Here is a 25,370-nt window from a genome sequence, read left to right on the forward strand (position 1 = left end):
GAGCAGAGCATATACGTACATGTATGGCTTCAGAAACTCTACTAAAACTGGGTCTCTTGTTCTGCAAAATTACAAAATTAGGCCCACACAAATCCAATCTCTCCCTTCCTCTTTCTTCTCTTGTTACATGTGTGTTGTGTGTGTGTGTGTCTCCTCTCTCTCTCTCTCTCTTTCTTCTCTTGTTACATGTGTGTGTGTGTGTGTGTGTGTGTGTGTGTGTGTGTGTGTGTGTGTCATTGGACTTAAGGAAGGTGCATCCCCTGACGAGGATGCACAAACACTCGGGAAAATGTTAGGGTACACAGCTGCCCTACCTATCACCAAAGCTTGGAGGGCCGGACGCGACACAACTAGGAAGAGAGCCTTAGTTCTTCAATTTAAAGACTTAGACTCTAGAATCACTTTCTTTAAGAAGAGACCAATTCTTCGAGGATTGGGTGGGGACCCGATCTATCTCGATGAAGACCTCACCAAGATGCAAATTGAGCATCGCAAGAGTTGTATGCCACAAGTTATGCAAGCTCGTAAAGAAGGGCATCACGCCTTTTATCGAGATGGGAGAGTGATCATAAATGATCGCACTACTAATTGACGGCGTGTGGCCCATGTGACAGGAAACACACTTAGGATGACCTTATGGAATTGCAACGACACACTCTGGACACACCCCCGGCCACCTAGAGGAGATATTGAAGGTATCAGATATAGTTTGCCTAGTAGAAACACACCAAAGCCCAAATAGGGGACTCCCACGAGTCGAAGGATTTCGTTGGGAGTCGTCTTTTAGACAAACCTCACGTCGATGCACTACCAGGGGATCTGGAGGTGTCGCAATATTGTTTCGGAGAGAGCTACATAATAGGATAGAAATACTGAGCACAGACCCAAAAGCTCGTTTTATGTGGGCGAAAGTCTCCACAAGCAAGGACAAGGCAGTTTCGCCATTTGTTACTTCCCCCTGAAGGGCTCTCGTTATAATCTAGCTAGCGAGGCGAGATTAGTTGATGAAGGAGTGCCACATGGGCCTTCCCCATATGAACCTCTATCGGATGACATAATCCGATACTCTTCCCAGGGAGAAGTATTCCTTGTAGGAGACTTTAATGCGAGAACCAAATCCCGACAATGCACAATATTTCAAATGAATAGAAACCTAGAAATGGTAAATGTCGATCCTTTAGACATAGGCACCACACGTAGATCAAAGGATCAAGGTGCGGACGCCACGAGCTTTGGCCATCATTTGCTCGAACTGGGCAGTCGGCACCAGATGGTCATATATAATGGTTTAGCCAAGTGGAAGGGCTTGGAATAGCTCATGTTTCCCACATGGAGGAGGGGAAAACACGGTTGATTATCTAATAGGACGCCTTGAGGCTACCCACACGATTAACTCCTTCCGGGTGGCCCCATGCCCTATTGGCGCGGACCATAGTTTCTTATACTTCGAGCTAAAATGCGATATCTCTAACGTCACCAATTCTAGTCAACCACGCCATCACACCACAATACATTTCACACATGAACTCTCTGATATATATGCTCAACATGTTCAAGCCCATCTCTCCTTCCTTGATCCCTCCCTACCTTTAGAGAGCCTTAGTACGAAACTCACACACATCCTTCACTCTACAGCAATTAGCAGTTTCCCATACATGAAACACTCCAATCAAGGTAAATTAGGATTTATGCCACAAAATAGATGGTATGATGAGGATTGTGGGTACTTACATAGACAACTTACAATATCGCAACTCAATGGTAGTATTACCTCAGTACAAGCTTGCAAGGAAATGCGCAACATGACACGTCGTAAGAGACGAGCATGGGAGGCATCCCAATATTGGGAACTCTACCATATGCTCATGAGTAGTGATTGTGCCACTGCGTGGAAGAGATTACGGTAACCAAGACCACAAACACCCATCAAAGATCCCGAAACCTGGCACACTTATATAGAGAGACTTTACCAAATCCCAAACCAACCACCCATTCCACTGCCTTCTACACCCCGACCTACTCTAGGGACACTCTTCATGACCTCTAGGGTCATGAAGGTCATAAAGAAATTACAACATAGGAAGTCCATGGACCACACAGGATTGCGAGCAGAACACATCATATATGCGAGAGAGTGCCTAGCTCCCTTGCTAACTCTAATCTTCAATCGTGCCCTCGCTGAGGGTTTTCCACCAAAATGGACCATGAACACAGTGGCCCCCATACATAAAGGGGGGGACCCCATGGACCCAAATACATATAGGACCATTATGATAGGTCATACCCTTGCTAAATTATATGGTGCAGTAATGGAGGTAGAGCTTAGCGATTATATGGAGACCTTAAATCTTCGTGCACCGGAACAGGTTGGCTTTAGACGAGCCTTCTCCACTATTGATCATATCTTCACACTTAGATGCTTAATTGACCAGACTAAGGCTTGCAAGAAGAAACTATATTGTTGTCTTGTGGACTTCTGCAAAGCTTTTGACACGGTCCCTAGAGAGCGGTTGTTTGATAGGCTTAAGAGCTTGAGGATACCAGATGACATGGTTTGGGCCATCTACGCACTATATGAACAGGTGTCCGGGTGTGTTCGATGCCCAGGTGGCCTATCCGATAGTTTCACTAGCACTATTGGTGTAAAACAAGGTTGCCCCCTATCTCCGACTCTTTTTGGGATCTACATTGATGAGATCACAGATTTTATTGCTCGTAAGGGAGGCAATGGAGTAGTCCTTGGGGATACGCAGGTGCGTATCCTGCTCTATGCAGACGACATAGTTTTGCTCTCTAAATCTGAACACGACCAACAAAGGCACCTTAATGCCAAGTAGATGACTTTTGCATACAACGAGGATTGGTAGTGAATCTAGGGAAAACTAAAGTCCTTATCTTCCACACGTCGGCCCAAGTTAGAGCTAAGTGTCACCTAACTATCTCTCATAGCCCAGTTGAGGTGGTTGGATCATATGTCTATCTTGAGGTCACTTTCAATGCCCGCTCAGGTAAATTTTCAATGACACAAGCAGCAAAGGATAAACTTACAAGAGGACATGCATCCCTCTCAGTCCTCAAGAGACAATGTCATCAAGCATACTTCCAAGAGCCACGAACTAAAGGGTCGCTCTTTGACTCATTAGTGACTCCCTCTCTCATGTATGCATCAGCGGTTTGGGCTCCAGGACTACCATCTTTCATGTGGACGCAATTAGAGAGACCATTGGTGATGATGTTATCACGCCAACTCCAAAGCAAATCATCGGTCCCACATGACATTATTAGGGCTGAGTTCGCTCTACCCCCGATATTAGTAGAAGCACTTTTTCAACTTTTAGTCTTTATCCATAGGATACATAACCAACCACTTGATAGAATATCCCATCAAGCCTTTAAGGCTTCTCGAGCACTATATGAGTCCGGCTATACTAGCTCATGGTATGGCATGATGGTGAGTTGGCTTCTTGTGAACGGTCTAGACATTAATAACCTCCCCCCCCTTAAGTACGACCACGCGACTGATAAGACTTTAATCTCTCATGAGGACCGTAATAAAGTAATATGCCAAGAAATATGGCAAATTTATACTTGGTATACATGGATCACCCCACTAGAGCCACTCCCATCTAAGATGTTGTACTATAAGGAACCCTTCATGCACTTCTCTAAGTTAGGTTTTATTACGTGGCCAAAATATCTAGATGTATTCTTACCACATGCACTAAGGGTTGCCATTGGTCAACTTAGAATATCATCTCACTGACTTGAGATTGAGAATGGACATACTAATGGAGTCCCTAGGGAGGAAAGGATATGTAGGTTATGCCACATAGAGATAGAGGATGAGTACCATTTTACATGCAAATGTCCCACCTATGCCGAGATAAGGGCAAAATACCAAGACATACTTGGTTCCTCTCCCACCCTCCCTAAACTATTAAATACACTAGATATAAAGAAACTAGGCAGATACATCTTAGAATTGAAACAACATAGAGAGAATAAGCTACAAAACGTTGATAATAATGTTGCTAATGTTTACCAGCACGTAACAAATGAAGTTTTTCAGGAACATGGGGAGACAATGAATGTCGACACACCTGCACCACTCGGGCTTTTCCTTGATGAAGCAGAAAATCAAAGAAGAACCAAACGCCCTCGGATGTCAGGTTTCAAAGCAACCCGACGAGATGTCAAAGCAATAAAGAAAATAAGGGAACGTGAGCTACACCGCCTAGAAGCCATGGCGGGGGCACTCTATACACCGGCACCATGGGTCACACCCACACCAAATACCTTTGACCTCCCACTTCTTTTTGAGAGACTTGGGTGGAAATGAAATTAGACTTAATGCAAAGTTTTGTACACTACTAGAACTCTTTTAGCTTAAGCTATTTTCTTTTATTTTAGTTTTGATGATTGGATAAACACTCATTTTTGTTGTAAACCAACTGTCTCATGGGCCAATTTTGGCCTCAAAAGCCGTTAATATATCTTTCTCTCTCTCTCTCTCTCTCTCTCTCTCTCTCTCTCTCTCTCTATGTATGTATGTGTGTGTGTCGTCGGCCTTGTGCTTCACTTTGAAGATCCACCCGGCATCCAATTGCCTTCTGGTGGTGTGACGAAGGGACGAGATCCCCTGTCTCGTTCTTGGAGAGTGCTTGCATCTCCGCATTCATCGTTTCAACCCATCGTGGGTCTTTAGCGGCTTCAAAAAAGGTTCCCGGCTCTCGGACTATCGCCACCTTCATCACAAATGCATAATGATATGCCATGCAGTTGTTGTAGCCGAATCGGCTGACTATGTTCTTCTCTCGGGTGAAGTGACGTGGTTCTCCTAGTGTCCTCATGATGGGCACATCCAGTCCACCATACTCAATGTCGAGTGAGTGAGTCGATTCATTTCCATCTGTGTCTTCGTACTTAGGCATTTTGGCCTTACCTTTGGTGTCTGTCTTCGGACTTGTCCGTGATGTGCTTTGGTAGCTTGGAGGCTCTTGTGGTCCACTCAACCTAGTTGAGATTGGACTTACCTATGATGTGAACCTCAATCGATCATCCTCCTCCACATCTATGTCGAACTTGGTTTCGACTGGGTTGGATGGAGCTAAGTCGATTGTGTACTAGAATGTTGACTCATTGAATACAACATCCCTACTCACTCGTACCTTCTTGGTAGAGGGGTTGAAGCACTTATATGCTTTTTGCTCGAGTGAGTATCCCACGAGGATACATTTTTCCAACTTAGGATCGAGCTTCTACCTTTCTCATCGGGAATATGTACATATGCTATGCAGTTCGAGCCGACAACGGTGGAGAGTATTGAGGGCAATTTAAGGAGTACTGCTAGTCGAAAGGAATTCAACTCGAATTCACCGTACCAAAGACGCCAGAACTAAACGGGTTGGGCGAAAGAATGGACCGAACCGCAATGGTGAGAGTCTGGAGCATGCTTGCACATGCCAAGCTGCCCAAGACATTTTAGGTTGAGGCGCTGATGATGGCAACGTACGTGATAAAAAAATCACCCTCAACGCCCTCGGAAGGAAACGTACCACAGACAGTGTGGATTGGCAAAGACGTCTCATACTGGCATCTGAAGGGCGTTCGACTATTTTGCCTATGTGCACATCACAAAGGAAAAACGGGGAAAACTAGACCCGAAAACTCGGCCCTGCATATTCCTTGGATAAGGTGATGATGAGTTTGGCTATTGGTTGTGGGACGTAGCCGAGAAGAAAGTGATCTGAAGTAGAGACAAGACCATCGCCGATTGGGAGTCGAAGAAGAAGTAGTATCCTCCGGATCGACCGATAGAGATCAGTTGGAAGATACAAGGATCTATCCAGTTGAAAGTGGGATGTTAGTTGAAGACCATACTGAACCGGCCAAATTTGGACAACGAACCAAACCGGCCAAAGAAGGGTCGGATGCCGGAATCGGAAAAGAGTTCGAATCGGATTCAGATGAAGAACCGACGGTAGAAAATCAAGGAAGAAGATACCCTCTTAGAGAGAGAAGAGGCCCCCGGAGATTTCCATATGCAGAGCATGTATTGCTGACCAACGAGGGAGAGTCGGAAAGCTTTGAAGAAGCAAAGAAAGACACCCACAACCACAGGTGGTTGAATGCCATGGAGGATGAGATGGATTCCCTGCATGAGAACCACACATACAAATTGACAGAGTTGCCGAAGGGAAAAGGAGTGCTTCGGAACAAGTGGGTGGTGTACAAACTAAAACCGGGAGACACCGAAAATCCACCAAGGTACAAAGCCCTCATCATTGTGAAGGGTTTCCAACATAAGAAAGGTGTGGATTTTGATGAGATCTTTGCTCTGGTAGTCAAGATGACATCCATCTGGAATATGTTGAGCATAACGGCAAGCATGGACCTCGAGGTCGAGCAGCTAGATGTCAAGACGACGTTCCTACATGGGGACCTTGAGGAGGAGATCTACATGCAACAACCGGAGGGATTTGTCAAGAAAGGGAAGGAGAACTTGGTGTGTTGGTTGAAGAAGAGCTTATACAGACTGAAACAAAGCTCCCCGGCAATGGTACCAACAGTTCGACTCCTTCATGACCAACCAAGGATACCACAAGATGTAGGCCGACCACTGCGTGTTCGTGAAGAATTTTGATGGAGGAGACTTCCTAATTCTCCTACTGTACATGGATGACATGTTGATCATTGGACGAGATCGTATCAAAATCAGAATGCTGAAAAAGGCCCTGAGGCGGTCCTTCTCAATGAAAGATATGGGTCTGACGAGACAAATCCTGGGGATGCATATAATCCGAGACTGGACGAACAAGCTATTGTGGTTGTCACAAGAAAAGTATGTGACAAAGGTGCTTCGAAGGTTCACCATGTCGGATGCGAAGCCAATATGGTGAACACTTCCGAAAAACTACAAGCTATTGAAATTCCGTGCTCGGCCACAACCGAGGAACAGGATCGATTCACAGAAAACGGGAAATACAACAATGCACGAAAGACAATAGAGAGAAAGGTACACTGGATGTTTTACGTGGAAAACCCTAAATGGGAAAAACCACGGGAGCCTCAAACTCCAACTATCACTATGAACAGGGATGTACACTGGTGAAGCTACAAGGCAACAACCTTGAGCTCACTGTCTTCGCCACAGGCGGCGGCAATACACAGAGGCAACGACCTCTTCGTCTCTCTCTCTCTCTCTCTCTCGGCTGCTCTCACTTCGCATGAAAATTAAGCAACAACCTCGTAAAACTGTTTGCCCTAAGTCACATTTATACATATATGACTTTCGGGATATTTACAAATATAGCCCTGCATCCGGATCTCTCTCTCCGGGTACATTCGTCATCCGGCTCCGCAGCCGGGGTCTTCATCATCCGGATCCGTATCCGGGTACTCTTCATCCGGCTTCATGCCGGGTACTCTTCATCCGGTTCCGTAACCGCAACCGGGCTTGCCGTCATTCATCTCCGGACATCCCATCCGGAGGGACCGTAATCCCAACAAACTCCCCCTTCACTTCGGCATGGGATGTCTCTCCAATCCGATCCTCTTCCGGCATGCTTCCAGCTTGTCGGGTGTGAGCACCTTGGTCAGCATATCCGACCCGTTCTCGTCAGTGTGGATCTTCGTCAGCACGAACTCCTCGTCTTCTATCCTCTCCCGGATCCAGTGGTATCTCCGCTGGATGTGTTTCGTCCGGGAATGGTAGGCCGCGTTCTTCGCAAGGTGGATGGCACTCTGACTGTCGCAGTAGAGCCGGTACTCCTCCTGTTGGATACCGAGCTCTCTAATGAAGTCCTTCATCCATATTATTTCCTTGCCGGCTTCAACAGCTGCCATGTACTCCGCCTCCGTGGTTGACAACGCAACCGTCTTCTGCAGCCTCGACTGCCACGAAACGGCTCCCCCTGCATAGGTCATCACATACCCTGATGTGGACCGGCTGGTATCTGCATCAGCCGACATATCCGAATCGGTGAAGCCGTCGAGTTGGGGCTTACCGGAGCCGAATCGAAGGCACACGTTTGCCGTGCCCTTCAGGTATCGGAGTGTCCACTTGACCGCGTTCCAATGCTCTTTGCCAGGATTGCTCATGTACCGGCTTACCACTCCGACTGCATATCCTATGTCCGGTCTCGTACACACCATGGCGTACATCAAGCTCCCGACGGCTGAGGCATACGGCACTTTCATCATATCCTCCTTCTCAGCCTTTGTCTTGGGGCTCTGCTTGCTGGACAACTTGCAGTTTGCTGGGAGGGTTGACCCGACCGGTCTTGCTTCCGACATGTTGAACCGGTGAAGCACCTTCGTCACGTACTTCTCCTGTGACAGCCACAACTGCTTCTTCTTCCGGTCCCGGATGATGTGCATCCCTAGTATTTTCCTTGCCGGACCCAGGTCCTTCATTGAGAAGGTTTGGTGAAGAGCCTTCTTCAGCATCCGTATCTTGACCTGGTCCCGTCCGACGATCAACATGTCGTCCACGTACAGGAGGAGTATTAGAAAGTCTCCTCCTTCGAACTTCTTCACAAACACGCAGTGGTCGGACTGCGTTTTGAGGTACCCTTCGTCGGTCATGAAGGAGTCGAACTTCCGGTACCATTGCCGGGGAGCCTGCTTCAATCCGTAAAGGCTCTTCTTCAACCGGCATACCAGGTGCTCCTTCCCTTTCTTCTCGAATCCTTCCGGTTGCTGCATGTAGATCTCTTCATCGAGGTCACCGTGAAGGAATGCCGTCTTCACGTCCATCTGTTCTACCTCGAGGTCCATGCTTGCCGCTATGCTCAGCACCGTCCGGATAGAGGTCATCTTCACTACCGGGGCAAATATCTCGTCGAAGTCGACGCCCTTCTTCTGCTAGAACCCCTTCACCACGATCCTGGCTTTGTATCTCTGGGGGTTTCCGGCATCTCCCGGTTTCAGCTTGAACACCCACTTGTTTCGAAGTGCCCGCTTTCCTTTCGGCAACTCCACAAGTTCATATGTGTGGTTCTCATGCAGGGAATCCATCTCCTCCTGCATGGCACTTAACCACCTGCGGCTCTGGGTGTCGTGCTTTGCTTCTTCAAAGCTCTCCGGCTCCCCCTCGTCGGTTAGCAGCACGTGCTCTGGTTCCGGAAATCTCCGGGGGGCCCTTCTCTCTCTTAGAGGATATCTCCGTTCGGGAGCTTCGGTAACCGGTTCTTCCGATTCTTCTTCTTCATCCGAATCCATTTCGGGATCGGGGCCGGTTCCGGTATCATTTTCATCTTCTTCGGCCGGTTCTGTTTCTTCACCGTCTTCGGCCGGGTCTTCGAGTGTTAACCGGTCCCTTGCCGGTCGGGACTGCTCCTCGTAGAGTTTATCCTCACCGGTCGACTTGGAGCTCTTCATCTTCTTCTCCGACTCCCAGTCGGCGAGCGTCTTGTCCTCCATGAAAATGATATCTCGACTCCTGAATATCTTCTTGTCGACCGGGTCCCATACTCGGTAGCCGAACTCGTCGTCGCCGTAACCGAGGAATATGCATGGCCGGGTCTTTGGATCTAACTTTCCTCTCCGGTCCTTTGCCACATGCACGTATGTGAGACACCCGAACACCTTCAGATGCCGGTAGGACACTTCCTTACCGGTCCACACTTTCTGCGGCGTGTCTCCGTCCAAAGGTACTGAGGGTGATCTATTTATCACATACGTCGCCGTCGACATTGCCTCAGCCCAAAATCCCTTGGGTAGTTTCGCATGCGCTAGCATACTCCGGACCCTCTCCATTATGGTCCGGTTCATCCTCTCGGCCAGCCCGTTCAGTTCCGGCGTCTTCGGCACAGTAAAGTCGAGCCGGATTCCCTTCGAGCGACAGTACTCCTGGAACTGCCCCCGGTATTCCCCTCCGTTATCCGCTCGTATCGCTTTCAGCTTCTTGCCGGATTCTCTTTCCACTCTCGCGTGGAGTTCTCTGAAGACGGACAACACTTGGTCCTTTGTCTTCAACGGTGCCGTCCACAGCTTCCGGCTGTGATCATCAATGAATGTCACGAAGTACTGGGCTCCGCCATGTGACTTCGTTTCTACCTGACACACATCAGTGTGCACCAGCTCCAAGGGTGCGCTACGTCTCGTCTGTGGCCTTGAGTGGAAGGAGGTCCGGTTTTGCTTACCGGCCAGGCAGTCGGTGCACTTCTCCAGGTGCACATGCTTCACTGGAATAAGGTTGTCTTCTGCAAGCCTCTTCATCCCCTTATCACTCATGTGGCACAGTCTTTTGTGCCACAGCTCACCGGCAGTGTCGGCTGCTACATTCAGCTCTTCCGGACATAACCGGGCATTCATCAGGTACAGAGTGTTGACCTTCCGGGCCCGAGCCACTATCAGGCTCCCCTTGCTGAACTTCATTACGCCGTTCCGGATGCTACCCGTGTAGCCTTCATCATCTAGCCTCCCGGCCGAGATCAGGTTCAATCGGACCTCCGGAACGTGTCGCACATCCTTCAACAGCATCTTGCATCCGGTTGATGTCATCAGCCACACGTCTCCTATACCGGCAATTCGGCATGTACCTTCATTTCCCATCCGGACAAAACCGTGCTCACCGGCTGTGTAGGATGAGAAGTATTTCTTCTCCGGGGTCAGGTGGAACGACGCTCCGGAATCGACCACCCAGGTCATCTCTACGCCGGCAAGGTTCAGCTCCCTCTCTTCGGTAATGAGCATTATCTCTTCTTCACTTGCCGCGAGTGCCGTCGTTCCTTTCCGGTCCTGCCCTCGCCGATCCGGACCTCTCCGGTCCGTGGCTCCCCGGTATGCACCGTTTCTCTCCGGTGACTTCTTCGAATCGGTGTCGTCGGCTCCGTTGTCCTTTCGGTAATGCCGACAATTCTTCCGGAAGTGCCCCGGCTTCCCACAGTGGAAGCAAATGGGTCTTCCTCTTGACTGCGACCGGGTCCCCGACTTCTCCCGTCTTTGCGGACTCCGGTTCCAGTGTCTTCCCCGTTCCGATTCGGTAAGCAGCGCCTTCGAGTCGGAGGCCGGTTCTTTATCTCTCCGACGCGCTTCTTCATTTAGAATGCTTGTCTTTACCGTTTGTAGGGACAAGTTGTCTTCCGTGCAGGAGGTGCTGAGAGTCACCACCAAGTTCTCCCAGCTGTCCGGCAATGTACACATCAGGATGATGGCTTGCATTGCATCCTCCAACGGGAACTTGATCGCCGCAAGCTGGTTCACGAATCCCATGAACGTGCTTACGTGTTCCACCATACTCTCGCCGTCCCGGTACTTGAGGTTCACTATCTTTCTCATCAGGGAGGTCCGGTTCAACGCATTCTTCCTCTCATAGAGGCCCGACAGCTTCTTCCACATCTCATAGGCGTTCGTATCGTTCGCCACATGTTGCAGGACACTTACATCGACATATTGCCGGATCGTCGCTACTGCTTTCCGGTTCAGGAGCTTCCACTCCGACTCAAGTACTCCCTTCGGTATTTCCGACCTGTCAATCGGTTCGTACAGGTCCCGAACAATCAGAAGATCCTCCATCTTGATCTTCCAGTCGGCGTAATTCTGCACATTCAGCACCATCATTCCCGGCTGCCCGCTACCGCCGCCTTCCATCTTCTGTGTTACCGTCGCTCTGATACCACTTTATTGAAATTCCGTGCTCGGCCACAACCGAGGAACAGGATCGATTCACAGAAAACGGGAAATACAACAATGCACGAAAGACAATAGAGAGAAAGGTACACTGGATGTTTTACGTGGAAAACCCTAAATGGGAAAAACCACGGGAGCCTCAAACTCCAACTATCACTATGAACAGGGATGTACACTGGTGAAGCTACAAGGCAACAACCTTGAGCTCACTGTCTTCGCCACAGGCGGCGGCAATACACAGAGGCAACGACCTCTTCGTCTCTCTCTCTCTCTCTCTCTCGGCTGCTCTCACTTCGCATGAAAATTAAGCAACAACCTCGTAAAACTGTTTGCCCTAAGTCACATTTATACATATATGACTTTCGGGATATTTACAAATATAGCCCTGCATCCGGATCTCTCTCTCCGGGTACATTCGTCATCCGGCTCCGTAGCCGGGGTCTTCATCATCCGGATCCGTATCCGGGTACTCTTCATCCGGCTTCATGCCGGGTACTCTTCATCCGGTTCCGTAACCGCAACCGGGCTTGCCGTCATTCATCTCCGGACATCCCATCCGGAGGGACCGTAATCCCAACACAAGCTGACCGGGAAACAAAGCCCAAAGACAAAGCCGGAGAGGCCGGAGAAGTCTGAGATGATGAAGGTACCATACGCCTCTGCAGTCAGAAGTCTGGTGTATGCCATGGAGTGTACTAGACCGGACATAGGATATTGTTGGGAATAGACCTCGGCCACAACCGAGCCTTTAAACTTAATGAAAGAACAAAAAACAAAAGTGGAGGTTCGTACACTTACACCGAAGAGATGATACAAGATGTTTACGTGGAAAACCCTAAGAGGGAAAAAACCACGAGAGACCACAAGCTCCAACTATCACTATATGAGGAAGGAGGTACAATAGAAGACTCAGAGGCAACGACCTCGTGCTCTATGTCTTTGCCAACTGATGGTTACAATAGAAACTAAATTTGTATCTCACACTCTCTCTCTTTCTCACGTTCTATGTACAACGATGATACAACAACTACAGTAAAATGATTTCCCTAAGTCATATTTATACTTATATGAATTTTGGGCTATTTACAAATATAGCCTCAATAGGCTCACCATGAAACATATTTACACATATATCCTTCGATTCGGTTTGCACCGGATCCATCTAGATTCACTCGATCTGGTTTCTGGGTCTCATCCGGAACCCTTCCGGATCCGGTCCTTCATCCGACTCGTCTGGTTCTCATCCGGATCCCATTCGGAGGGACCTAATTCCCAACAAACTCCCCCTTCACTCCGGCATGGGATTTCTGTTAGTCTGATTCGTCTTCGGCACGTGTCCAGCTTGTCGGTTAAAAGCACCTTCGTCAACATATCCAATACATTCTCCTTTGTGTGGATCTTCGTCAGCACGAAGTCTTGATCTTCTACCTTCCCCCGGAGCCAATGATATCTTCTCTAGATGTGTTTGGTCTGGGAATGGTAGGCCACATTCTTCGCAAGGTAGATGGCACTTTGATTGTCGTAGTAGAGCCGGAATTCCTCTTCTTGGATCCCTAGCTCTCCAATAAAGTCCTTCATCCAGATTACTTCCTTGCCGGCTTCCGCAGTTGCCATGTACTCCGCTTCCGTTGTCGATAGTGCAACGGACTTCTGCAACCTCGACTGTCACGATACGGCTCCTCCTACATAAGTCATGGCATATCCGAATGTAGACCGGTCGATATTTGCATCAACCAACATATCCGAATCGGTAAATCCGTCCAGTAGGGGTTTATCGGAGCCAAACCGGAGGCACATACTCGAGGTGCCTTTCAGATACCAAAGTATCCACTTCACCGCGTTCCAGTGCTCTTTTCCCAGATTACTCATGAACCGGTTAACTACTCCAACAACATATGCAATATCCGGCCAGGTGCACACCATTGCTTAAATCAAGCTTCCGACGGCAGAGGCATATAGTATCTTCATCATAGCTGACTTCTCTACCTTCGTCCTCGGGATCTGTTTTCCGGACAACTTGCAATTCACCAGCAGTGTTGAACCAACTGGCTTTGCGTCTGCCATGTTGAACCTCTGAAGCACCTTCGTCACGTACTTCTCTTGTGACAGCCACAACATCTTCTTCGACCGGTCCCGGATAATGTGCATCCCCAAAATCTGTCTTGCCAGACCCAAATCTTTCATTGAGAAGATCCAGTTCTAGGCCTTCTTCAACATTCAGATCTTGATTTGGTCTCGTCTGACGATTAGCTTGTCGTCCACGTACAGAAGGAGTATTTGGAAGTCTCCTCCATTGAAGTTCTTCACAAATACACAGTGATCAGCTTGTGTCTTGTGGTACCCTTGTTCGGTCATGACGGAGTCAAACCGGTATATTGCTAGGGAGCTTGCTTCAATCCGTATAAGCTCTTCTTCAGCCGGCACACCAGGTGCTCCTTCCCTTTCTTATCAAATCCTTCCGGTTGTTGCATGTAGATTTCTTCCTCGAGTTCACCATGAAGGAGCATCGTCTTGATGTCCAACTGCTCGACCTCGAGGTCCATGCTTGTTGTTATGCTCAATACCGTTTGAATGGATGTCATCTTTACAACCAGGGCTAAGATCTCATCAAAATCCACACCTTTCTTCTGCTAAAACCCCTTCACCACGATCCGGGCTTCGTACCTTAGTGGATTTCCGACATCTCCCGGTTTCAACTTGTACACCCACTTGTTCCGGAGTGCCCTCTTTCCTTTCGTCAGCTCATATGTATGGTTCTCCTGCAAAGAATCCATCTCATCCTGTGTGGCACTTAACCACTTGCGGTTGTGCGTGTCTTTCTTTGCTTCCTCGAAGCTTTCCGGCTCCCCCTCGTCGGTCAGCAGCACATTAGCTACATCCGGAAATCTCCGGGGGGTCCTTCTCTCTTTGAGAGGATATCTCCAACCTTGGTTTTCAGCAATCGGTTCCTCCGTCTGTCCCTCATCCTCATCTGATTCGGGATCTTGTCCGGTTCCAGTGTCTTCTTCTTCTTCTTCGGTCAGTTCAGTTTCTTGTCCGAATTTGACCAGTTCGTCGAGTGTCATCCAGTTACCGGCTAACATCCAGTTTCCAACCGGGTAAGTCCTTGTGTCCTCAAACCGGTTTTCATTTGACGATCCGGAGTTCTTCACCTTCTTCTCCGACTCCCAGTTGTAATGGTCATGTCTTCCATGAAGACTATATCCCGACTCCGAAACACCTTCTTGTCAACCAGGTCCCACACTCGATAACCAAACTCATCATCGTCGTATCCAAGGAATATGAATGGTCGGGACTTCAGGTCCAACTTTGCTCTCTTGTCCTTTGTGACATGCACATATGCGAGACACCTGAACACCTTCAGATACCGGTAAGACACGTCTTTACCAGTCCATACTCTCTATGTTGTGTCTCCTTCCAAGGGTGCCGAGGGTGATATGTTAATCACGTACGTCACCATCATCATCGCCTCAGCCCAAAACGTCTTGGATAACTTTGCATGTGCTAGCATGCTTCGGAAAGAGGTTCTGTTTTGCTTCCCGGTCAAGCAATCAGTGCACTTATCAAGATGCACGTCTTTCACCTCCGAAATGAGGTTATCTTCGGCAAGTCTTCTCATCCCCTTCTGGCTCATGTGGCACAGTCTCTTGTGCCACAGCTCATCGGCAATGTTGGATGCTACATTCACTTCTTCCCGGCATATACGGTCATGCATTAGATACATCGTGTTGATCTTTCGGGCTCGCACCATAATTAGGCTTCCCTTGCTGAACTCCGTGACTCCGTTCCGGATGCTACCCATGTAGCCTTCATGATCTAGCTGACCTGCTGATATTAGGTTCAACCGAACCTCTAGAACATGTTAGACATCTTTTACCAACAACTTGCATCCGGTTGATGTCGTCAACAACACATCTCCTATGCCGATGATTCGGCAGGTCCTTTCATTCCCCATCCGGACACAACCATGATCTTCGGCTGTGTAGGATGAGAAGCATCTCTGGTCTGGTGTCAGGTGGAACGACGCTCCGGAATCGACAACCCACATTGTCTCGTCGCCGACAATGTTGAACTCATTCTCCTCTGTGATGAGCAACAATTCTTCTTCACTTGTCGCGATTGCCGACATTCCCTTTCGATCCGAACAGTTCCGGTCCAAACCGTTCCGGTCTGAACTCTTCTTCAAATCGGCACCGTCAGTTCCTTTCTCTTTCCGGAAATGTCGACAGTTCTTCTAGAAGGGCCCTGTCTTCCCACAATAGAAGCAAGTAGGCCTCCCCCTTTGACTTCGACCTTGTCCCCAAATTTTCCCGATTCTGGGAACTTCGGTTTCGGTTTCTCCCTCATTGTGTGTCGGATTCGGAAATCAGGGCTTTTGAGTTGGAGATCACTTCCTTGTCTTTCCAACGTGCCTCTTCATCTAGCAAGCTCGACTTCACTCTTGCTAGGGATAATTGCTTTCCTTCCGGCCCGGCGTTGCCCAAAGTGAGAACTAGCGTCTCCCAGCTATCCGGGAGGGAACCGAACAATAGCAACGCAAGTACCTCATCGGCCAGAGGTACTTCCAATGAGGTGGCTTGATTTATGAGCCCATGGAAGGCATTCATGTGCTCCCCCATACTAGAGCCATCTTGATATCTGGTCTCACCAGCTTCCGGAAAACTGAGACTCAATTCACGGCCTTCTTGTTTTGGAACATGATGCCTACCTTCTCCTAGAGTTCATGAGCCTTGCTTTCTTCATTGAAGCTGTTGTACAGGCTCATGTCGATGAAGCATCTGATGTATGTCGTCGTCTTCATGTGCATCACCTCCCATGTCGTGGCATCAATCTTGTTCGGTTTCTTGTCCCCGAACTGTACCGACAACCAGAGATATTTGACCACGAGCATGTCCCTCATCTTCGACTTCCACACTGGGTAGTTGGAGCTGGGGAGGTTGAACATGCTTCTGAATGACTCTTCCATTTTCTTGTTCGCTCTAATACCAGTTTGTGCGGAATGGAGCTCGGCCACAACTGAGCCTTTAAACTTAATGAAAGAACAAAAAACAGAGTGGAGGTTCGTACACTTACACTGAAGAGATGACACAGGATGTTTACGTGGAAAACCCTAACATGGAAAAAACCACGGGAGCCCACAAGCTCCAACTATCACTATATGAGGAAGGAGGTACAACAGGAGACTCAGAGGCAACAACCTCGAGCTCTATGTCTTCGCCAACCGGTGGTTACAATAGAAACTAATTCTGTATCTCACTCTTTCTCTCTTTCTCACGTTCTATGTACAACGATGATACAACAACTAGAGTAAAGTGATTTCCCTAAGTAATATTTATACTTATATGAATTTTGGTATATTTACAAATATAGCCTTAATGGGCTCACCATGAAACATATTTACACATATATCCTTGGATCCGGTTTGCACCGGATCCATCCGAATTCACTTGATCCAGTTTCCGGGTCTCATCCAGAACCCTTTTGGATCTGGTTCCTTCATCTGGTTCGTCTAACCCGGCTCCTCTAGTTCTCATCCGGATCCCATCCGAAGGGACCGAATTCCCAACAGATATGTAGTCAGAGTAGTCAGCCGGTTCATGAGCAATCCAGGAAGAGAACATTGGGCCGTCGTCAAGTGGATACTCCAATACCTGAAAGTCACCTCGAGCATGTGCCTCCGACTCGACTCAGGTAAACCCCAACAAGAAGGTTTCACCGATTCAGACATGTCGGTTGATGCAGATACTAGCAAGTCTATGTCCAGATACGTCATGACTTATGCAAGAGGAGCCGTATCGTGGCAGTCGAGGCTACAGAAGTCCGTGGCACTGTTGACAATGGAAGCAGAGGACATGGAAGTTGTAGAAGCTGACAAGGAAGTAATTTAGATAAAGGACTTCATCGAAGAGTTAGGAATCCGACAGGAAGAATACGATTGCTCCACTGCGATAGTCAAAGTGCCATTTACCTTGCGAAGAATGTGGCCTACCACTTCGGGACCAAGCACATCTAGAGCAGATACCATTGGCTCCGGGAGAGGGCAGAAGAAAAAGACTTTGTTTTGATAATGATACAGATGGAGGAGAACAGGTCGGACAGGCTGACCAAGGTGTTGTCAGCCGACAAGCTGGATGCATGCCATAGATGGATCAGGTTTACGAAGAGCCCATGTCGGAGTGAAGGGGAGATTGTTGAGATATCGGTCCCTCTGGATGGGGACCGGTCGAGCTGGAGGATGGATCTGAAGGAGTCCGACAAGATCCGGTGTGAACCGTGAGTGGGGACATATTAGTAAATATGTTCCGATGGGACTGTTTGTTGGTCAAATTTGTAAATAGTACCAAAGTTATATGAGTATAAATATAACTAGGGAATTTTTAGTTATATATGAGGTTGTTAGTGTTGTTGTTATATATATATATATATATATAGAGAGAGAGAGAGAGAGAGAGAGACAAACAAACAAACAGAAAGTTGTTTTCCGTTGTAACCATCGGTAGGCGAAGATATAGAGCTCAAGGTCGTTGCTTCTGAAACTTGCATTGATTGTACCTCCCTCTCATTTATAGTGATCTTGTTTGGAGCATGTGGGCTACCGTTGTTTTTGCTTCCTTGAGGTTTTTCCACGTAAAACTGTGCGTCGTCTTGCTTTCAATTTCTTCCATTGAGCTTGGTTTGTTCAAACTCGTTTGTGGCCGAGCACGATTCTCAACACACTCCTCTATGTCGGCGTTGTCTTTACAACCCTTGGCATACATTGCCAATTTTATCTCGAGTGAATTGAGGATGAACATTCGACCTTCTCTTCCACTACGGGCAACAAGTCGTCCTTCTTTTTCGATAAAGCATCCTCCATCGTTGAAGCGAACTTGCATACCTTGCTCCACAATCTAGCCAACCGAGACCAGGTTCTTTGTTATTGTTAGAACATGCAAGACGTTCTTGATGTAGGTTTGGTTGCCTTCTTCCCCAAATGGGACATTATCGACATATTGAATGGGGTGAATTATGTCATCCCCAGTCTCCACATAGTCGGGTCGTTCAGGCTTTCGTAGATTTCGGAACCAATCCTCATGAGACGTCATGCGGTTGGATGCACCCAAGTCGACAAACTATGCATCTTTTGAGTTGGAGGTGTTGGTCAGGTTGGAGGTTGTCATAGAGTTCACTTTGTGCCTCATCACAAACATTCCGCCACCATCGTGATAGTCGGAGTTTGAGGTGTAGTTGGTGAGTTGTCGACTTGTGGAGGCCGACTCACTATCTGTACTAGGCGGAGTTACTCTATCGACTCGGTTCGGCATGATAGCTCCCCCTTCTACCTAACGTTCCGCCTTGTGCGTTCGCACCGTCTTGTCGGTAGTTGAAGTTTTGTTTCCGGGGTTGGCTTTGGTTGTACCGATGTGAATGCATCGAAGAAGTATTCCTTGCCTCCATCTAGCCAAAGACATTATACATGCCGACCTGTTTCCTTTTCGACTCCACTTTTGAATTTTTGGAAGTGTGCAAACACTTCACTCTTTTGCCTCATGGGGAAGATCCAGGTGTGTCTAGAGAAGTTGTCGATAAAGGTCATGTAATATCGGCTCTGATACCAACTGTTAGAGTTAGATCCTAATGTAAGCATATGATAAGGAAATATAAATAGATAAGAAATCGATAAGTTGATCCACCTGACCACTCCCAAGAGAAGGGATCGAGATGGACTCGAGTGTCGATCAGCGTCTCATACCACCGCCATGGCATCAAGTTGTACCTAGTATTGGCGCGCTCACTACAAGAGTTTGATCACGACGAGTTCAGAGTCTCGACGTAGTCAAGAGATGTCAAATTATGGTAGCTAGGCCTCATATGTTATCAATGCGTATGAGATCAATACCTCAATTGTTATATACATAGAATGTAATATTTGTGTTTGTGCAAGCATTCAAATGTTTGAAAACGAACACATTTGAAATGGGAAAAATACATGCTCCTTATAATGTAAGTTTAATGGTAAAGGTCATGGCTATTTTGTTTTTCGATTAATTCAGACTCAAGAAAATCTGAGTCTGGGTCAATCTCTGTTGATAAACAATCTGACGGTAAAGATTTTAATAATAATAATTTAGACTTTGGAAAAGAGGCAATCCCTATTAATAAACAATCTAACAATAAAGATTCTAAAATATCGTAAGTATTACAATCGTATATACATCGAAGGACATTAAAATGTCTATTAGCTCTTTATCATTTTTTTCATTCATTATTATTATAATTTAGCTCACCCTAGTGGTTAGGAGTCATGCTATTGTTGTTTATGTCTTGGGTTTGATTCCCAATTTTCTCATCTCTCTCTCTCATTGGTACCTAGCAAAATTTTATGTTAGTGTTATAATAGCTTTTTTCTTCTAATTTTTATTATTAGAACTAAGCACAACCTACTTGTAAGTTCTTGTGCCACTATTACTTGTGTCTTGGGTTCAATTCCTAACTTTCTCGTATCCTCTTGTTAGTGTCATGGCAAAATTGTATATTAGTGTCATGTTCCTTTTTCTTCTTTTTCTTTCTTTCCTAGTTATTAGAAATGAGCTCACCCGAGTGGTAAGTTGTTATGCTACTACTGCCTATGTCATGGCAAAATTTTATGTTAGTGTCATTTTCCTTTTTCTTTCTTTCTTTCTTTCTTTCTTTGTTATTAGAAATTAGGTCACCCTAGTGGTAAGTTGTTATGCTACTACTGCCTATGTCATGGCAAAATTTTATGTTAGTGTCATTTTCCTTTTTCTTTCTTTCTTTCTTTCTTTCTTTGTTATTAGAAATTAGGTCACCCTAGTGGTAAGTTGTTATGCTACTACTGCCTATGTCATGTCTTTTGATAACTTTGACAACACAAATTCTTGACAATGTCTTGTTCTTGAACATGAACATTTAAAAGCTCTTCATCATGCGGACTATTCATCAATAGTACATTGCATCGCGTAAGAATATATGAAAACTTATCAATCAATTTCTTACATCTTTTAGCATTAGTCATACCATACATACGATGAATATCATTGATGTTTTGTAGTGTTGTATCCCATGCATGCCTCAAAGGAGAATTAAACCTCAAAGGAACTCGATCAAGCAATGTTTTGTACATGTTGTGGTGTCCCTTTCATTGTGCATTTCACAATATCCACCCCATGTTTATTAAACTCAAAATAGATGGGGAAATGATCCGATGTCACAACCTCTTGCATAATTGACATATTAAGCATCTCTTGCAAAAAGGACTCATTATGCATAACATACATTCTATCTAACCTACTCCATGTTTCCTTATATTGCATAGACTGAAATGTAAACCTAACCTCATCTTGATGCAACCATTTCCATACATCCAACTTCAAAACCTCGGATGCCAAATAGTCCCAAACTGCTTGCTCCAGATAATCCATCAATAAGAATCGTGATGTAGATTGTGAAGCATCAACATATATTAAAATCACCCATTAACAAACCAACACGGCCCACTAATAATCGTGGATACATTGAAGACCATAACTCAATGCGTTGATTAGTATTATTGGGTGCATAGATTCCTAGCACCCATATCAAATCCTCAAAATACTTGACTTCCATCACCAAAAAACGTCCATACAGATCACTATAGACTATATGTGGACAAAACCAATTACGAATAATCATGACAACCCCTGAGTAATGATGTGATAATTGTCCTGCATAATATGCGAAATATCCGCGCAAACGTAACACAGATCCTGCTAAATTATGACACTTATGTTCAACTGTACATATAACATCTCATTCTTTATCAAATAAAGTTTTCCATAATATATATTTCTTATGAGGAGAAGATGCCCCTCGCACATTCCATGATACCACTTTCATTTAACACCTTTAGTAAGAACTTGCTCTTATGAGCAAGTGTATTCATGAATGTACTAACTACTTGTTCAAGAGCTACATAAGGATTTGTGTGTACTACATCCCCTCCAACAATATTAGGGTTTTGTTGTCTAGCTCCACGAGAATGAAGTCCTTGATTTAATTGAGGTCGTACCACCCTTCCTAAATAATCGAATTTTAATTGGTTGGACAATCTCTGATTTTGCACTTGTTTCTACCAATGATTTTTCTTAAACCCCTCATTCAATCTCAAATTATCTTTTGGTAATGCCTTATTGTTAGTATTTTTTGTGTCCCTTTGTATGACAACACCCTTCCCTTTTATCTTATGCTTCACTTGATGCCACTCTCCATCTTCAACATATGGGTCATCGTTAATGCATACTCCATTCTCCTCCCCAACACCTCTAACATGACCATGAACTTTAGGATCTCACTCTAACCCATGAGATGTTCCCTCATCCATGACCATATCAACCATTGAGACAATATCCTTCTCAACATCTTCCTTATTTTTCCCTTTGACATTATTTTATGGGGATAGTTCACCATGATATTGGCATTCAGCCATAAAATGTCCCAATTTACCACATTTAAAACAATGTCCCGCAAAAGTTTCCCATTGAAGCTTAAAATGAAATCGACCAAATCAAGATGTATCTATACTCAACCATCTGGAAGTTTACAACTTGTATCCCATAACATGCATCTACATTTGTTCAATGAATTAACATGAGGAGCAACCAAAACTTTACCAATTTGAGACATCAATCCTGGTAGTAAATCCCAAAAGAATGAGTTACTACAATCAACAGTCACCCAAATTGGACATTGTTGTTTTAATAAATCTTTATAATCCACCACCGAAACCCATTCCATCACATGCACTAATCTTCTATAAAAAAAGATTGGTACCTTTGCAATCAAAGTCGTACGGTGTTTTGATGATCGAAAAACCACATCATAGAAACCTTTTGGACCCACATAGACATCCTCAACACAATTAGACATCTCTCTCTCTCTCTCTCTCTCTCTCTCTCTCTCTCTCTCTCTCTCTCTCTCCCCTTATTCCCATTTACTCTTTTGAGATGGGTGATCATGGTAAAGCATTAATCAACCTCATTCATATGTGTTGGTGATCTCCCTTCTTAATCAAGGTGTTGGCATTTTCCATGTGTAGCTTTTTACTTCCATGTGTGTTTATATTGATGTTTAAATCCTCTTAAAGTTCAAGTTATCTTCTTAATTAGGGTCATCTTAGTGAGGTGAGAGTGATGGTTCACAAGATTAGGGTTCACAAGGTTAGTAGCTCGAGAGCAATTGCTAGCCACTCTCACCTAGTTGCCACCAATAGAGTTTAAGGTGGTTTGAATCCCTCGGCCAATGATAGCGATGTGGAGGCAAACTCCACTAATACATAAAGGTGTGCTCAACATCACATGCTTGGAGCTGACACATCCCACAAACTAACCTTAAATTTTGGAAACACTTGCTTCAGATCCTGATAGTTTCTTGTAAACTCTCCTCAAATTATCGTCCTCAAAGTGACTGTGAAACCAAGCATATATATTAAACATTAGAACAATATCTTCATTGTTTTATCAATTACCAACGTGATAGTTGGGTTTACTTTTGTATATTGCTTGAATTTTGCAAGGTTCATGTACAATAATTTGGATCATTCTTCTATAAGACATGACATTGATCCACTTTTTCACAAATATAGGATATCCTCTTTCAGGATAATGCTTGATCATCTATAAGTTTTGAAAAACCCCATTGTTAAGGATCATCCACTTCAATTCCAACAAATTCAAGTTAATCTTTCCCACCATTCACATAAGGCTCAACCCACACATAAGAAGGCTACAAAATTTCAACATTGTGGCTCCCCACTTGATAAACTTAAGTTTTGATTTGAGAATTGTGTACAATTATTATGGCGTAATGTGAAAAACACCAACCCATGTGATAAGCTAGATTATCAATGTCTTGGTTTAGTTTTTACTTTTGGTCAAATTGTAATGTTACATCATCTTGATCTCTATCCACATATGCATCTCAATGACCTAGCATTCAATGTCTCATTGTTGGAACCATATGCTTCTAGATTTGTCGTTCCACTCTCACTCCTAGCTAAACTTGTTGATGACCATGAATTCGAAGTTGAAGTCATGTTGAACTACAAAATTGTGTGCAACAAGCTATGTTATAGACTAGTTTTAATATATACACCCAATTATTGGACTTGGGATCTTGGTCAAAACCTCACCAATGCTCTAAAGCTTGTTGTGAATGTAAACGTGCGGAAGCGTTAGACAGAACCAGCTCAGCTGGATAGCAATAGAGAATAAGATGAAGGTTTAATGGAGAAGCTTAATACACACAGAGAGTATACGCAAGAGAGACCGAGAGAGAGAGAGAGAGAGAGAGAGAGAGAGAGAGAGAGAGAGAGAGAGAGAGAGAGAGAGCAGAACATAAACTCAATTCAAAATATCACTCTGAAAGACTTTGTACATACAACGTGCTAAACAACACTATTTATACAAGTCCATAAAGGACTGATAGAAGTACTGACAGGTACTTCAATATTCCTATGTGTGACGGACACTAACTATGAGACAATGATTACCTAGTAGTCTAGCCTATTACTAGGCTTCCGGTTCCCGCTCGAATCCGTCTCCCCGATCTGGCCGGTTGTTTCGGGATACCATCCGGATACCAATCCGGCTCATCCTTCCGGATGCTGATCCGGATCCGGTTGAGCTTGCTCGCTCAACACTCCCCCTCAAGCTTAACTTGAGGTCGGATCATGGTGTTAGTGTCCATGGCAGCCGGTTCTTCTACGCGGCTCCTTTTGGCGTTGCTCTGCCTTGCTCGCGCTCCTCGTCCAGTCCGGTCCTGTTTGCCACAACCCTTTTGGTTCTGCGCACCTCAACCTCCTTGGTCGGCTTGTCTGCTCAATAGGCCCATTTCAACTCCCTTGCTGTTGCAACTCCGGTGCTTGTCGACCCATCGTTTCCTTCATGTTGGCGTCGACTTCCGCTGCGTCTGTGTCCGTTTGGCCTTTAGTTGATCTGGCTTCTCCGAATCTTGAACCAAATCGGATTCCTTCTATTCGTTCCAGTTCTTGTCTGAATCGGTGTTCTCCAACTCGTCTTCCAATTTCAGGCCCTTCACCATATCAGACCATGTCCAAGTCTTGGCCTTCTCCTTCCGGTCGGCTCTGTCCTTCTTGACTCTATCGTCGTTGCCGCTCGTTCCGACTTGTTCGGACGTGTCGAATTTTTTCGTCAACTTGGCTTCCTTTTTTCCTTTGTGTCCCCCTTTGTTGGTTCTTTCTTCCTCTCCGGCTCCTTGTCCGGTGCCATCCATTCCCTTTCCTTTTCTCCCCCTCAAGTGCGGCACATCGAGATGTTGAATATTGAGCATCTCCAAAAAATGTTGCAACTTGTCTAATCCTAGCATCTTGGTGAAGATGTCGAAAACTTGTCGATCCGTGTGAACATACTGAAGTTTAACTTCACCGTTCAGAACCCGCTCCCGAACAAAGTGAAAATGCACTTCTATGTGCTTTGTTTGAGCATGGAATACAGGGTTCCCGGTGAGCTGAATGCTGCTCATGTTGTCACAGTAGATCAGGATCAAGGTCGGTACCTCGATCTGGAGGTCACGCAGTAGTTGCCGAAGCCAAATGGATTCATAGGTGGCATTGGTAGCGCGCGGTACTTAGCCTCAGTGCTCGACAAAGCCACTGTTGCCTGCTTTTTGCTGCTCCACGCAACAGCCACGCTACCTAGAGAAAACATGTAACCGGAGGTGGATCGGCGATCCGATGCATC

General features: G+C 45.9%; 1 pseudogene; it reads left to right on the forward strand.

Moving 5' to 3' along the window:
* Nucleotides 1–1,688: 1,688 nt before the first annotated feature.
* LOC147852163 (uncharacterized) lies at nucleotides 1,689–19,810 on the forward strand (annotated as a pseudogene).
* The last annotated feature ends 5,560 nt before the right edge of the window (nucleotides 19,811–25,370 follow it).

This window comes from Azolla caroliniana, unplaced genomic scaffold (genome assembly GCF_043228905.1).
Source record: "Azolla caroliniana isolate FFs.n. ecotype wild unplaced genomic scaffold, voAzoCaro1.0.p SCAF_18, whole genome shotgun sequence".
NCBI classification, from domain to species: Eukaryota; Viridiplantae; Streptophyta; class Polypodiopsida; order Salviniales; family Salviniaceae; genus Azolla; species Azolla caroliniana.